Below are 4,942 nucleotides of genomic sequence, written 5' to 3'. Positions count from 1 at the left end.
AAGAGTAAAAATACATTACGTCAGCGTTAAGAATTAGTGCTAGTAAGAATAGATCGTAAAAAATCGCATATTCAGGAAAGGACGTGCTTAGCTTACAAAAGCTTCACTTGAGTATTGGAAAACATTTCTAACTAGTTTAATACTTTACGTAGATGTGTGAAAGTTTAAGGTTTCCCAAGTAAATTGAGTTGGTGAGATGGAAAAGTCGACTTTTCCGTACATACTTAGTACAAATTATACATCTAATAATACATCTATAAATAAATACATCGCTTATTTGCATATAAAGTGGTACATTTAGATCAATTAATTTTAAAAATCTGCCATATAAAAATAGGCATGATAAATTTTGTTTTGCATACATGTATCTTTACTAAGACATCATGTAACATTACGATCTAGCCTAACTTAAGACTAATAAGTAATTTAAGTCTAACTTAATTTACTAAAAAGGATATTTAAGTCATAATAGGCATGCAAATGTCAAATTAATTATCATAATGTCGTAATAATAATTTTAACCGTTAAGTTATTTATAAATGTTATCAAAACTATGGTCTAAATTCTCCTCTACGCTATAAAGGCACCTTGCCTTTAGAATTTAATCACCTTCCACTTGAAAGCATTACACAGCAGTGATCTATAACTTCTAGGAAAGTGGCTCATAGTTTCCTAAGTGCTTTTTTACATAATAAGGTTGGGGCAGCAAGTCGCTTATTTCTTCACAGTACAGGAAAATATGATAACGTACACTACCATGCTCCGATGATTTCAACTAAAGTTTGTCACAATTAAAAATGATCTATGGAACTGGACCAAATGTTACATCTTTTATATATAACAGAGGGTTAACCCGATCACTCGTAAGTGCGTTTTCGGCCTTTTAACAATTGGTATGCTCTTATCTCAAAGGACCCCAAGTCGAATTGTTTCGGAGATGAAGAAACGCTTAGATGTGGAACGACGGACGTTAAGGTGATGCGGTCTGTATTCTGCCTTAACGTCCGATCTTTATGTACATTGAGAGGCGAGACTCAGCGATAAGCTTACGTAATTTAAGCCTTGTCGGTTTTTTTCGTTTTCACCACAAAACAAAATGTAAGTCGCTTACGTAAGGCAAATCCATTGATACACAGCCTGGTTAGAACACAACCTCAGGATTGTGAGTCACATCCATAAACACTATGACATCGCTAAACATTTATAGTTTCAGCTCCCAAATGTTTCATATTTGTGCTTATTTCAGCTAATTTTCAGCTTACTTAAATTAAGCTTAATTATTAAATTCATATTTTTAAACTGCGGAATGGAAAAACAAGTTAATGAATGTTCATCACGCAACCTCATAAATTATTTTCACGTTATCATTTGACAACTGACAATATAATTATAAAGTTTGTTGGAAAACTTTTGTTTATCGAAATAGACCCAAAAATAGTAAATTAAATATAATCTTTTTAATATACAAAACAAAGTCGGATTTGTTCAAACTTAGAATACACTATAATCGAGAATAGCCATTTCTTGGTTGTATTTATCCGTTCCGAATAGCAAATACAATATACAAAAAATTTAAAATTGACTATTAAAAAAATAATTACAATACATTTTGTATGTAGTTCATGGGTTTCGTAACTGTCAAACACTTAATGTTAATCCCATTGAAACGGTAAAATCTCTCCTCAAATTGAAGGTGTTCAAATAAAGGTTTCCATTATATATCAGTCGCAGGCAACTAGCTTAATTAACCGTTCAATCAAGAGACTGGCCTCTTAAGTAAACAGCGCCTGTAACTAGTGGCCTGAAATATATTCGGCCTGAGCGAACAGCTAGGCAGATGACTTGCAGTGACGACGTTTCATTACTTGCTTAGCCTGTTGACTGTGAGTATACTTAGTTCCACTTTCAGTTCACTAACAGTGGCGTTGAACTCGAAACAAAACTCTTCGAACTGTCACTATGGCGTTGGCACACCACAACTTTGATGCTGGTTTACAAAGTTTAACGAAAAACAATAAGTACAAGGAAGAATGTAGTGACAATAATAATGTGAATTTTGTTGTGACTGATTCAATCTTCATTTTTAAAGAAATATTTTTAAAAGGCCCAATGTTTCATCTGTTTTATTTCTGCCACAGGTTCACTCTATCATACTAATGGCCTAAGCATTATTTATTTATTTATTATTTACTGGTGTTCTTACAGCTAACATACACATTACAAAACAAAAGACTTAGTCAATACAGAAAGCCAAAACAGATTACATAGATTAACAATATATATGTAACAGAAAACAACTAAGTACATTTACAGACAAAATATATTAAAAAAAAAATTAAACTAAAGAAACCTGAAATTTGAAACAGCAAATAATAATTAATATTTTAAATTACTATTTATATGTATATTTTATTATTAGCCACCCAGTTTGTTAAATGTTGTTAATTAATTGGTAATAAATACAAAGTTTGTATGAAGTACTTTTGTCGGCACAACGTAGTAATTACATTTTCTACAATTACAGATATAACAATAAGTTTAGATTAATATCATCCAATTAATATAAATTGCGTGTACAAGATGGATTAGTGAATTTCAGTATCATTGCAAAGCAAACGATTTATTAGACAGTTTTTTAACAGTTGTTTAAATAATTTCATTAGAAAGCTGCATCTTCACTGACTGACATACGCAATATATACCTTCCAAAATTTCCTTTCCTTCCTTAATAAAGGCAATAACCTTGATTTTAAACCAAGGTGTGAAAAAATTATCCATCAAAAATCTGTAATCGCGTGCGCTGATCATGATACAACAAAAAATCTGCAAAAAGAATGTTTTACCCATAGTCAAATTGTATCTCATATCACGAGTCGGAAATCCAAATCATGAAATTATTTTGCTGTCAAAACAAAACTACAGCAAATATTGTATATATGGAAGTTCTAAGACACTGCATTTCTATAAAAAAATATCTTCTCTCATACTAAAGATGAAAGCTTTGCATTTTGAATTTTTGTTTCATTTGTAACAATTTATAATAATCAAGCTTAAAATTCCCGGTTCGACCAAAAAAATTATTTCATTACCCATTTGTAAATGAGTATTTTTAAATTTACTAATGTCGGTCATTCTACGTAAATTATTTTACGAATTAAAAAATGTATTAGATATATATTCGTTGGAAAGTAAAATATGGATATTGATTTGATTATAAATGTGTATATCTAATAATCTGATAGAAACTAATTAAAATAAAAAAAAAATCTTATATATTAACAAAAATATATCTATGGTCTGACTTAGTAGACTTTCCAATACCACAGATCAGTATCCACGTGACTGAAAATATTCAGACTGAAAATGTTTAACACGGTCTCGATATAAACAGACAAACATTGTTTCTGATAGCTCTCCAATGAATTCTAAGCTTGTTTTGTTCCTTTGTTCATGAAATGATTAAACTTCTAAAATTTTATGTTTTAGAATAATTATTTTCAGAATTAATGTATTACCCAGTCCACCTGTATCACGACGTCCATCGTTCGAAACGGAGCGTTTTTTACTAAGTATTTCCGAACCATTTCGATTTAGGGTCCTTCAAAAAAGAGCGTAACAATTCTTAAAGGGCTGGCAACGCACTTGTAAGGCCTCTGGCATTGAGAGAGCCAAGGGTGTCGGTGTGACTTAACAGGTGAGCCTCCTCCTCGTATGCCCAATCTATAAAAAACCGACCGAATCAGGAAATTAAATTTAAAAATTATTGGCGACTAACAAGCCGCCAATAATTTTACCGGAAAACCCACCCAAAACCCAAAGATTGACCTGTACAAAAGGATCACTTTTCTATATGTTATATTAAATTTATCACGATTAATATGAAAGCAATCAACACGATACAGTAAAATCGATTTCTATTCTCATTCGAAGGTAGCAGGCGTGAAATTGACATATTGAAGGTTATTTTGGATTCAGTTGAAAGATAGCGAAATAGTCGTAAATTCCTGTGGTTTATGCTAGATTGGTTTGTTGACTTACTGAGTTATGCGACTAGTTCGCCTTAAATTGTAACTATGGTAACACGGTACTTCTTTCCACTTTTTATAATTAGGCGATCTGTAAAAATATTTATAATAGATATATGGCCGTATTTTAAAAGAAAATTCCAAGCTTTACAAGTCATTTTGACCTTCTAACAATCTTATTTAATAAGCCAATGGCTTCATTCGCAATTTATATTTGTAAGATACATTTAATGATACTGTGTGGGCCTGGGTATCCGGAAGCTATATCAAGGATGCTCCCTTCCTTCGGTGATATAATATGCGCTGGTTCGGCTGTCGCGTGTCAGTATAATAAAAAAAAGGAATCCAATAATCGATTAGACTAAAACGGACAGTACTTCAAAGACTAACATAGACAAAGCGCACGCTTAACTCTCAGCCCCACTAACAAATACAGAGTATATTATACGCGCACACATCCATACACGTACTTAGGGTCTTATAAGACTTTTTTTTGATTAGATGATTAACACCTAGACTACTTTTTCTTAAAAAATTGTTTTATTCATGCACATGGTGCAAACAAACGTAAAAATACCACGAACAAATTGTTAAACGGTATCGTAGTATTACCGTTACATAAATTTTGCCACAAACATATTTTTGTCCTGAATTAAGATTTATTTATTTATTATTTTAATAGTCAACGATCTCTGATAGGTTCGTAATAACGACTTTCATTAATGAAATCTAATACCAAATGGAAAAGATTACTGGAAGTCACGAACGAAGGCTTCACCATCACGTGTCGAGACTTTTCAACTTCTTGACACCACGGCGGCTCCACCAACTGAGTAGATTGAAAAGGAACCTTACGAAATAGTCAATAAATAATTGCACGCATTAAGTGCTAAACAGTGATAAGTGGAACATATAGA

The 4,942-nt window shown here is 32.0% G+C and overlaps 1 long non-coding RNA gene across 2 annotated transcripts; it reads right to left on the bottom strand.

Moving 5' to 3' along the window:
* Positions 1-2,601: 2,601 nt before the first annotated feature.
* On the bottom strand, positions 2,602-3,901 carry LOC123710036. Of its 2 annotated transcripts, none has more exons than XR_006753785.1 (3): positions 3,807-3,901; positions 3,516-3,720; positions 2,602-2,823 (listed from the first exon to the last, which is right to left on the bottom strand). It is a non-coding gene; the product is annotated as an uncharacterized LOC123710036 (long non-coding RNA). The 2 variants fall into 2 exon arrangements; XR_006753786.1 differs by having other exon boundaries at positions 3,826-3,901.
* Positions 3,902-4,942: the final 1,041 nt, after the last annotated feature.

Source organism: Pieris brassicae, chromosome 5 (genome assembly GCF_905147105.1).
Source record: "Pieris brassicae chromosome 5, ilPieBrab1.1, whole genome shotgun sequence".
NCBI lineage: Eukaryota > Metazoa > Arthropoda > Insecta > Lepidoptera > Pieridae > Pieris > Pieris brassicae.
Note: the sequence above shows the minus strand (reverse complement) of the source record. Positions and strands in the feature narration are given on the sequence as shown.